The 12,236-nt window shown below is 43.2% G+C and overlaps 2 protein-coding genes across 2 annotated transcripts in view; both read left to right on the plus strand.

Moving 5' to 3' along the window:
• Positions 1–147, plus strand: part of LOC309705014 (protein NLRC3-like) — a 17,966-nt gene extending 17,819 nt beyond the window's left edge. Inside the window, exon 10 of the mRNA XM_082530608.1 lies at positions 1–147. This exon is cut by the window's left edge and continues 780 nt beyond it. The gene's annotated coding sequence lies outside the window, so the exon portion shown is untranslated.
• LOC309704942 (protein NLRC3-like) overlaps positions 1–12,236 on the plus strand; it is a 101,332-nt gene that overhangs the window by 61,225 nt on the left and 27,871 nt on the right. The gene's annotated exons all lie outside the window — the stretch shown is intronic.

Here is a 12,236-nt window from a genome sequence, read left to right on the forward strand (position 1 = left end):
ATATTTTTACATGCTGTGGAGCCATTTGTGGGAGCATTTCAAGTTGCTATACATCAATACAACTGTTATAGCCCTAATTTTAATAATATGTATGCATTAAGTCCATAGTAACTACATAAACTGCAAAAAAAAACCTCTGCTCATCCATCTCTGTGTGTATCAGGATACATTTGGTTCATAATACACAGAAAAATCAGAGTTATTACCTGTAATAAATGTGAAAGATTCCTGCAGTGATAACCAGGCAGGACTGAAACACATCCAAGCTGTCACCACGGTAACAGCACCGCCCATCCACAGGTGAGGGGAGGAGCAAAAAGAGGGACTTTGACCATTTTATACTAAAAACACTCAACTAATGTTTCTAATATGAAACAAATAAGCCCACATTAATGTGAGCGTTTATTAAATAATAATAATGATGATTTCCTCCTGATCTCATTTCCACAGCAGAGAAAACTGTGGTGTATATTGAGGTGGAGGGTGTGGTCTGTGGCTCAGGTGTAGAGTGAGGGTGGGGTGCACCACAGCAGCATGCTGGGACTGCTGAGGGTGGAGGAGGGAGTGATGATGACATCAGAGCTGCAGCACAGAGACCAGTGAACACACAGTCTGTTCATCTTTGCATAGATACAATATACAGCACAATATTGAATGACAGACACGCTGTGGGAGCTTCCACAGATACACTGACGTCAGCATCCAGAGTCCTCCTGCTGCTCCCCCCTCAGAGCCCCGTGATCAGCACCAACACATTCAGTTAGATGACAGAGTCCAGCTGCAGCTAGAATCAGCTCCCCTCTGTGAACAACAGCACAGCGTCAGTGTTTCACACTCAGTGAAAGGAGGAAACAGCAGAAGAACACCATGTGTGCTACGTTTCCCAGGACACACTACAAACTGCACAAATACAGAGCAGCACGTGGAAGGACCTGGAGCTGCATTTACAGAGCTGCAGACAGCGTGATGTCCTGTATGGACAGGTGGAAGGAACCAAGTCCTCAGCTGGAACACTCGTGTTTGTCCACAGACAGGAAACACAGCAGGAAACTTCCTCACAGAAGTGCAGCTCATGGATAACACACTTCCTGTCAGTCAGAATGAGGCTGCAGCCAAACACAGAAAGGTGTTTTTGTCCAGATGAGCCCAGAGAAGAAACACGAGTGTTCACAGACATCAGAAGCTCAGAGAGGTGAAACATGAGGTTGGAGTCCTCGTCAGCATCCAGAAGAGCTGCTGTGAAACCCTGAGTACTCATGACAGACTCTGATGGCACAAACACATCATGATTCAAACAGAAAGACAAACATGGAGCTCCTGATCCTCCTGCATGAGAACAAGCTGACATGAGCGCTGTGTCTGAGAGTGTCTCCCTGTCACAGTGACAATAACACAGCTGCTGCTCACAGTCATTAAACTGACCTGAGGTCAGCTGTGCTCCTTACATATGAACCATGTGACCTCACATCAGTGCTGTGGATGACTGTAGTCATAGAAGAGTAGAGCTGTAGCAGGTGGTGTGAGGAGGAGGTGGTGTATTGTAGTTAACGCAGTACTGAAACACTCCAGCAGAGGGCGCTGTTAAGTCCTTATTGTAACACAGTTACTGTGTGCAGTTAGACTTCATACATAATCTGCACTTATTTCCATCAGACATGCTGTCAGTAAATGATTGGTTTCTATTGATTCTACTTCCTGTTGACTCGTTTGATGACAGTGAAACAATCACAGCTGATTGTGTGATGATGTAAACTGTCACTGTTACATTCAGTGTGTGTGACATAATGTTAGTGCAGGCTGATAACAGCCTGGTTCTGTTAGAAACACATGAACGTGTCCATAGATCAGTGTGTGTTTAACATGAGAGCTTCAGCCCTGCTGATGTGTTAAATAAAGACATGCAGGAAAACTGATGAGACTCTGAAATAACTCTTTATATTTATAATGTAACTCTGCATCAAAAGAACAACAAAGGATCCCAGACAGGTTTCTGTGAACAAAGACCATTCTGATGTTTCTGTGTTTCTAACACTTTGACATTATTAGTAAACAGACTGCAGTGAGCAGCATTTATAAAGAGCTTCTATATAAAGATATGACAGCTGTTTGACAAGTTTATCACTCTGTGTTTGGACCTGATCAGTCCAGCTGTTTACTTGAAACATCTTCATTTACCTGTTCTGTTATATTCATGTTCTTGTCTCTGTTGAAAACACATTTTAATGTCCCTCAGATTTTTCTCCCAGATGAATAAATATAAAAATGACACAAACTGACTGCAGCTACTTTTTGTCCTTTCTGTCAAAAACCTTCATGTGACTCATGAGAGACACGTTTCAGCTGTTTGTGACAGATCAGAGGCCAACAAGTCATTTATAACACTTTCCATCATTGTTTAAAGTTCTCAGTGTTTCTGTGTTGCTGCGTATAGGATCTCCCAGCATCATCACTGTGCTGTCCAATCATTGTGTGCGAGGTTACCCTTATAGTGCGATGTGTGTTTGCACAAAGAGAAGCATGTGTGTCAAATATAAATAAGCACAGAACAGAAACAGCTGCTCGTTTCTTCTGTTTAGAGTCAAGTTAGTGTTTTGTGTCTTTGTTTGAGGCCTGATGTCGAGCAGAGGTGTGTGTAACTGCACTGGTCTGTTATATGTGTGAAGTGTGTGCTTCTCTTCAGCATCATCTTTGTCACTGCTGATTCCTTTGTGTCATCATGTGTTGAGAAGAGAGAACAGTTATAACGGAGGAGCAAAAGGAAGCCCTGAAATCTGCATCAACAAGGAAGTGTTGGCTCACCAGTGATCCCAGCAGAGCCACTGGTTTGGCTCCAGTTGTTCTAGATTCAATGATGTTGTTGCTACAGATACATGTCAGCATCTTTATTGAATTTAATATGAAGCAGAAATGGTGTCATTAGGAGAAGAAGAGGAGAACAAGTCCGGCGAGGAGGCAGCAGCTCTTAAAGATGAAACAGCAGCTCAGCCCTGAGCTCAGAGAGCTGCACATGAAAAAGCTCCTCAAGCAGATCCTGTCAGAGGTTTGTCATCAACAGGAGGAACTGTTCACATCATAGGATGAAGATGCTGTCAGCTGGATGAAGAAGGTTATTTAATGCAAACGTTCACACTGAAGTCAAATTGTTGTCGTGTTGAACAGATTCATGTACTGATCGTCTCCAGAATGTTAGAAGAGCTTCAATGAATCATTAGAAACAACTTACAGCTGCACAGCTGTGTCAAACACATCTGTGTGTCATTGTGGGATTGTTGTGTTTCTACATGTGACACACGTCTAAAACATGCACACAATCTGAACACAAACAGGGACTCATGTGTTCCCACAGCCAGATGCTGAGAGCCATTTCCTTGTAGTCCTGTGTCTACATACATGAACCATTAGATGTTATTGGAATGATTGTCAGCTCTGATAGTTTCATGTGTGTTTAGCTGGACGCTGTTTGATCCTCGACATGTTTAAAGGTGTCCAGTCCTGAGACACTGGGGCTGGAAACAGCTGTGATGTCATTGGACTGTCACACAGACAGAAGTGCATGAAGTGAGCAGCCGAGGAGCCGCTGATGTTTTGGATTCAACAGCATTTGAAAGGTCGACACAGACACATTTGCACACAGAAAGCTGAATCTGTCATATGCCACAGTGAACTCACTGTTCAGTGTTTTTCAGGAAGCTTCTTAACTGCCTCTGCTGCCAAACAAGCAGCTGATGTCCTTGAGAAGAAGCTGAAGAAGTCTTCAACAACAAATACAGGAAGTGGACTTTCAAATACTAGATTCACTTTAGACTCACAGAGAAATGACTCAACCAGCTGTGTTTGACTATATGAAAGGTCAGTGTGTGTCTGCACACAGACTGTTGTGTTGGACTGTTATTCAGTTGTCTGCTGAATGTTTTCAAATGTCTGCATCTCAGCTGTGATGAGGCTGGGGGTCATGGGAGGCCACCGTAGCAGCCTCTTCAACATCATGACATCATCATAAATGCTGCTGGACTGTCTGATGGGCTGACGGTGAAAAAGCCGTCGGGAAGGAAACAGAAGACGTTTCAGAGGCTGCAGCAGATTTCTTTGATTCGGGGCCTTTTTCAGCTTTATTGGACAGAGCAGTGAAGATAAGTGACAGCAAAGCAGAGAGAAAGGGGGCGTGGCCCGGGTCAAAGCCAGGCCAGCTGCTCTCCACCTCGTGGTCACCTGCTCATCCTAGTGAGCTCCACCAGCAGCCCTTTCACACACTTTACACTGTCAAACACTGTGTGTGGACCTCAGCTAACAACAGGCTGCATTTAAGTCTGGACTACATGCTTTTATATTGTTTTTATTCCATCAGCAGCTCAACATCATGAGCAGCTTTGACATAAAGACATCAAACTCAAGCTGACTTTAAACTACTTTTAATACAGGGGCTCAAAAACAACAACATCTTTATTATATATCAGGACACAAAGTCATTTCATCTCAAAGGGAAACAGCTTTATTTGGAATAACCAGCACTATCAACTGGTTTGGGATCTCCACCAGTTTCATGTCTTTGCAGCTTCTCCAACAAAGTTCCTGTAAAATCAGCATGTTTGTCTTTATTGGTTTGATAGTGCTTGATTATTCAGTCCCAATCTGCTGTCATCTAAAGAACAAAATGATGTTTCTATGAGTCACAAAGCTCCAGATGTTGTCGGCTTCACAAAGAAAACAAAGAACTTAAACACAAAGTGTTTGGAGCCAAAATGTTCCCAAGCTGCTCTTTTTGAAATGGCAGAGGTACAGTGGTGTCTAACAGCACACTGTGGAAGGCAAACATGTTATTGTTGGATGAAACTTCATGAATCCTTTGTAGATTTGAGCTGTTGGAGCCTTTCTTTTCTCTTCAGGTGTACAGATGCTGAGGAGGCAGGTGGAGCAGGTGGAGCTGTTGTGATGCTGGCAGAGGGTGTGTCTTAGTAACTCTGTGAGGCAGAACTGGATCCAACATTGTGGATGTGTTGATGTTGGAGCCATTAAGAGTCTCTGGCCACACTGTAGGATTTCCCTTTGATCCACTGTGGGGGCATTTTGGAGTCTGTCAGTGAAACTCTTCATGTTTGTGTTTGACTCCAGTTTATAGAAACAGAGGAATGTGTCATGCTTTTGTTCGGCCTCCACAAATACACACATTTGTTCATTGGTTGGACTTTTTGGAAGGAGACACATTGAAAACCATGTTGTTTCCTGTGGATCCGACACAGAGAGTGGACTTCAGACAGAAAGCGTGGAAGAGATTTTAGAGGCCGTGTGGCAACAGGAAGTTTCTGTGTGTTTGCTGATCTTACATGTGGAAAACAACACGTGATGTTTGTGAAGTTCTACAATGATCATTGTTCTCACAGCATTTTGAGTGGGAACAGTTCAAACTGGGAGTAGTGGGAGTTATTTACTGATTGAAACAAGCTGAATGTTTCTGTGACGATGAAGATCAGCAGCTCAGCTGATCAATGAACTGACATCTATCAGTCGTTTCATGAGATGAAGTCATCAGCAGACATTTGTTCTGACTGTGTGATGAATGTCAGAACGTCAGGGCTCTGCTTTAGTCACTGCTTGATGATCATTGGCTCATTGTTGAATCCAGGGCCCAGTCTGACCTCTGACCTTTGCTGCAGGTCTTCTGTGTTATCTCCACTTTCATGTCTGATCTTCTGCTGTATCGTCCAAAATAAACATCTGGATCATTTCCAACACTTCAGCAGATCTTTAGTTTGGGCAGTGCAGCACAGAATAACACATATTGTACTATACTGCCCACTTCCTGATCTTATTGGATCTGTGTGTGAGGTTGGTGAAGGAAACACATGTTTACTGAGTGAGTCGCTGCCATTAGGAACTAGTTTTTATATCACAGCCTGGAAATCACACAGGACCATTTCTGCAAGTGAAAAGTTGTCATTGGAGGAAAATCATTGTGTAGTTTATGCGACTGTTGTTTGTAAATGAAGACTTGTCCCAACTACATGTGCTGCTGACCCTTGACCTTTTCTTTAGGTGCACAGAGGAGTCTGTGGGAACATCCAGAACTGAGGCATCTTGTGTACAAACGTGTTCAGACCAGATGTCAAATGATGTCAGATGTCATCCGTGAATGGATGCAACTGTGGATCGTTCCAATAAAATGAGGCAGTTTTGTAAGTACAAGCCCACTACAACCCATCATCAACATTTTAAATTACATTATACATCTTCACTGATATAAAGCACCACTATTTTAACCTGATTCACTTTTTCCACCCTAACAGTTCATTCCTCAAATCAAACAAGATATTTGACCCTAAAAAAATGCATCAACAAATAATTTTGTAATAAAATATTTATTCTTCAACTTTTACAAGTGAAATCAAACAAGTGTGTTTAAGAGTGAAACCAGAGTGGAAGCTGCTCATATAGAGTCCAACCCAGGCTAAAGTAAGCTGAGTAGAGCAGCACCATCAGTGTCGGCTCTCTGAACACGGTGCAAGATCGCCATCTGCAGGACTAAACTAGTTTTTCTCGCCCTCCTCGTCAACATGAAGATGATGTCATCGTACAGCAACTGATTCCCTGTCCGTCTGGAACAAAGCATTTACATTAAAAAAGACATTTACAGAAAATACAAACACCAACAACACATCTCATCATCACATGATATTTTATTATTTATTATATTATATATTTTTATTGTACCATCAACATCAACAAATACCAGCATATTTTCTTTGAGATTGAGTAGAGTGGACCTTTCCCTTGGTTCACTTCCTGCTCGCAGCATCAGCTGACCTCTGACTTCCTGGTTAAGGTCTCTCAGCGTTGACTGGAATATCAAATCGGACTCACACCATGTTCTTGTAATGTGGTCATGTCTGTCAGCTGTTTGAAGAGCATCTCTGGCCTAAACACAATAGGAAGAACAACAACACGGCTAAAAAAAACAACAACACATTTCCATATTAGATGAAGGGCGCCGTAACTGGAAATGGTAACATTCATCTGATGCTGCTTTGGATTTATCTTCTGTTTTAGATCAACTTTGATCACTTCGAGCCATCTTAAGTCCGTTTGTTCTTCTCACTAACGTCTCGTATGATTTAAGATCCCTGCTGTTCCTCACCTGCCCTGTAGGTTTGTGCTTTGACCTCCAGAGGGCGACAAATCAGCACAGACAGAGAGCTCCATTCAAACTTTGCTGCCATCAGGAATAATTCTTCAAATATAATCATCAGTGTTTGAGCAGTTATGATATCAGGGACAATCTAGACATGTGTGACAATACTGAACATGTCACATGACACACCTCAAACATCATGTGATCCACTCTCAGTCTGCACTTTCATTCATGACTTCAACAGGTTGAAATGAGCTTTGAAGAAACATTCAGTGAAATAAATCTTTCATGGATTCATGTGAGCAGCAGATGAACTTTACAAAGAATCAGTGGATTTATCTTCTGTTTTAGATCAACTTTGATCACTTCGAGCCATCTTAAGTCCGTTTGTTCTTCTCACTCACTAACGTCTCATATGATTTCAGATCCCTGCTGTTCCCCAGCTGCCCTGTAGGTGGCCTCAGTGTGTCTCACACCATTTACAGATGATTACAGGTCGTTTACAGTTCAAACAGGTCCAACATAAGAAATATGCAGAAAATATCCTGCTATAACAGTTTGGGTCAAAGTGCAGATGTTCCAGATGTTCTGAGTCTGTCTGTGTTTCATGTTAACATGTAGATGTTGGACCAAAGTGAAGCTTTAGTTTGGGCAGCTGCTGAAGGAGAGGAACATTGCGTTCAGGTCTGGCAACAGGGATTACTACACCACAGCCCGATCCAACCTGAAGAGAGGCATCAGAGAGGCAAAGGGGGACTATAGGAGGAGGATCGAGGACCATTTGAAGAGTAATACCAGCCGGCAGGTGTGGCAAGGCATCCAGCACCTAACCAACTATAAGATCAATCTCGGAGCTGCGGACGGTGACCTGGAGCTGGCAGAGGAGCTGAATATCTTCTTTGCCCGCTTTGAGACCAGGGTACCGGAGGTATTGGAGCCACAGCAGCAACACGCCACCCATAGCAGCACCACCCTCACCCTGGAAGAGCACGAGGTGAGGCGCATGCTGCAGGCTGTTAACCCGAGGAAGGCGGCGGGTCCTGATGGTGTGCCAGGTCGAATATTGAGGGATTGTGCAGGACAGCTGGCTGGGATCTTCACCAGGATTTTCAACAAATCCCTCGCACAGGCGACTGTCCCACTCTGCCTGAAGTCCTCCACCATAGTCCCCTTGCCTAAGAAGCCCCACATCACCGGCCTGAATGACTACAGACCGGTGGCACTCACCCCAGTGGTAATGAAATGCTTTGAGAAGCTGGTCCGCAGACACATCACAGCAGCCCTGCCCCGCAGCCTGGATCCACACCAGTTTGCCTACAGAGCAAACCGGTCCACGGAAGACGCTGTAGCCACAGCACTCCATGCTGCATTAACTCACCTGGAAGAGCATGGTAGCTATGTGCGGATGCTCTTCGTGGATTACTGCTCAGCTTTTAACACCATCCTTCCACACAAACTGGTGGCCAAGCTACAAGACCTGGGGCTTCCATACAGCACCTGCATGTGGATCAATAGCTTCCTCTCGGGCCGTAGACAGAGAGTCAGAGTTGGCCATCACACATCCTCAGCCCTGAGTCTCAGCACTGGCTCACCCCAGGGCTGTGTGCTCAGTCCACTGCTCTACTCTCTCTACACACACGACTGCACTCCTCGCCACCACAGCAACATCTTTGTGAAATTTGCAGATGACACCACAGTGGTGGGGCTCATTTCCAAGGGAGACGAGTCTACGTACAGAGACGAGGTGGAGCAGCTGACGTCATGGTGTAAGGCCAATAACCTCCTCCTCAACACTTCAAAAACCAAAGAACTCATAATAGACTTCAGAAGGAAAAAGGCAGAGATCCAACCACTATTCATAAATGGGGACTGTGTAGAAAGGGTGGCAAGCTTCCGCTTCCTGGGAGTCAATATAGAGGAGAACCTTTCCTGGAGTGTGAACACCTCCGAGCTGCTGGAAAAGGCCCAACAGAGACTGTACTTCCTTCTCAGGAGGAATAACATCACACAGAGACTGCTGGTGTCCTTCTACAGAGCCACCATTGAGAGTGTTCTAACTTACTGCATATGCATCTGGTACACTAGCTGCACAGGGGCTCAGAGGAAAGCACTCCAAGGGATCATTAACACCGCCCAAAAGATCACTGGCTGCCCTCTCCCCACACTGGAAGTTCTACACAACGCCCACTGTTTTAAAAAGGCCCAAAACATCATAAAAGACACCTCACATCCTGGCCACTCCCTGTTCGAACTGTTGCCCTCAGGCAGACGGTACAGGGCAATCAGAGCAAGGACTAATAGACTCAAACACAGCTGTTATCCAACTGCAATAACACATCTGAATACTACAAAAAAATGTCCATCACGCCACTCTTGTGTTAATCTATGCACGGTCTGAAGCATGTGTGTGGGAATGTATGTGAATGTTTTACTGTTATATCTTATTAGTATTTTAAGTATTCTATCTATTTTATTTATTGAATTTTATTGTTTTATTTATATTTTGATATTGCTAGGGATGATGCAATGATCGGGGACCATTCTTCATTTCGTTGTTCTCATGACAATGACAATAAAGTTTCTGATTCTGATCTGATTCTGATGTGACTGCAGGAATGTGAAGTGTAACTCTGAGCTCTAGGAAATGAAACTAAACGGACTTTTTCTCCTTTATTTATAGTGTTGAAATCTCCCAATTCTTTGAATCTTTGGGCTGAAGGAAGGACAATACTCGGTGTATAAATGCTCAATCAACAATCATTTATTTCCATACAATTCAACACATAAGAGCATTACAACGTCCGGACGGGAGAGATGCCTGCAGAGGGTCAGCAGCATGTCTCAAAATGGTGACGGGTTGCTCAGCTTTTTATACTCTCTAGTGGCCCCCACCTAGTCGTAAAAGCCTAAACATTCACATTCTTTCTCTCTTACGGCGCCTAAATTATGACCTCGGCTCCCTGTCTTCTCTGCTCCCTGCAAAGGTGGGGGTATGGAATGTTGTCTATCTCCCTAGACACAGAGTCTCCTGCTTACAACCTTCTCTTGATGATTCAGCAGTAAAGCATGTCAAGAAAACAGTATAAGACATTCACAGCCGATCAAGGATACAGAGTGATGCACACTTATCTAATGAACTACAAAATGATTATGTTCTTTTAACTCAAAAGTATAATGAGGACTAAACTACATACTGATCACACACTCTATATTAAAGGGTATAATATGATCTACAGCAGTATCATAATTCAACTACTTTGATTACATATATAAGGTAACATATGATAACAGAATAATCTCAACATTCCCCCTTTGATCTCTTTTCTCAAAGAGATCACTTACAACATACACTCTAATGTTGCAATGTCCACGTCTCCTTGGTCCTGAGGCCCTCTGTCCCCCTTTAACGGGTGGACCATATGTGTGATGACCTCTGTGTTTACGCAGTTCAGATGCAAGCAAAGTTAGATTTACAACCATACCATCAGTTACAGATGACTCTCCCATCACTCCCCAATTTTCCCACAGCTTTATTTTTATTGCTGCAGCTACCAATATCTTCCAGTTGGGTGATTCTCAGCTTCTTCCTTCGACCTCCGGGGTTAGACCACCCTTTAGTCGTTGCACAGTTCTGGGGATTATTCTGCCCCGATTTCAAACAAAGATCTATGGGTTTGTGGTCACCGCCGTGTCCCCCTTTTTGCCAAGAGCCTCTCGAACCTCGTTGGTCTGGTGTTCCTGGTTTCTGCCAACCCCTTCATGGTTATTGCTGTGTTCATGGGATCCATCTTCTCAAGGAGCCCAAACGTCATGACACTTGACCCCAGTTGCTGTCTCGGCAGTCCCTACATCTGTCTCTGCTGTTAGGGGTCCTCATAACTCCGTGTCCCCGTCTGGTGTCTGTTCCTTTCTCTGCAAGAGACAGAAAACCAAAACACCTCTCTCCCTAGCCTTGATAATCTAATATTGTTATCCATTGTTCTTCTAATGATTCAAATTTTGGTTCAAAATGTTATATTCCGGACTTATTCTAATCATAATCTATGTGTGTGTAGAAGAAATCAAAGATTAATGAACCATTTCTAAGTCTAACACATTATAAGCTTAAGTCTTACCATAGCTAAATTATTAAACACACAAATAAACTCATGGAAATTTTCATATCACCAGTGTTTCATGTTCAAACTCAACTTCCACTTTTATTAGTATTCCTCCCTCCAATATTTGCAATTCCCCTCCTTTGGTGTGAAAACTGTTGGTGTGGTCAAGTGGGTGCTATAAAAAACAAAAGCTCAGGACAGAACAGTTATCAGTCATGTGCTTCATACAAAATTGGCATATCTCTATTTTGAATATGGCAAGTCTACCATTCCCCTGTTATTCATAAACATTGTTAAGGTTTTGGCGATCTTCCTCTATAAACTTTAACTGACTTTTTTTACAGTGACCTTCTATGGTCAATAGTAACATATTCCAGTCATGAGTGATATCAAAAGTTTTTTCCACTGTATCATTTGGCATTCCCAATAATATAACATGATACCTTAATCAAAACGAAGCTACTATAGCACAGTTTTTCTTAATGCAAACATCAGTAACTCAAAATTAACAACCAACGGTTTAAATCTCAGTTCCACACTCGCCTGTGAAGCTACAGTCTCCTCCTCCAGTCTCTCTTATCCTCCTGCTCCTGCAAGAACAAAACAAAACAAAGCGAAGCATCCACCCTTCTCTTGCCGGCTGGGTGAATTGTTTGTTGGCATTTACTAATCCTAAAGTTGGTGCAGTCATTGTCTCAGTGTCAAGTCAGTCAAAACTTTCAGTCCGTCCATCACAGTCCAGTCACATGCATTCATTCACACACATTCATACCAGATGTTGCTGATAATCGAGTCTCACGCGCGACCTATTCGAGCCTCCATCACCAGCAAGATGACGTCATCATTTTAAAAGGAAAACAATTCCTTGTTTTTTCTTTTTGGACCGGATTGACTCGCTGCAATCCTTTTAGACTGAGGACTTCTCATGTGATCAGTGTCCCCTATAAGTGAATTTCTCCCAAGCCAATTACAATCATGGAGAAAAATACTTTGCAACTGTTTACAGTAATAAT

This window comes from Aulonocara stuartgranti (assembly GCF_965226115.1).
Source record: "Aulonocara stuartgranti genome assembly, chromosome: 4".
Lineage (NCBI taxonomy): Eukaryota > Metazoa > Chordata > Actinopteri > Cichliformes > Cichlidae > Aulonocara > Aulonocara stuartgranti.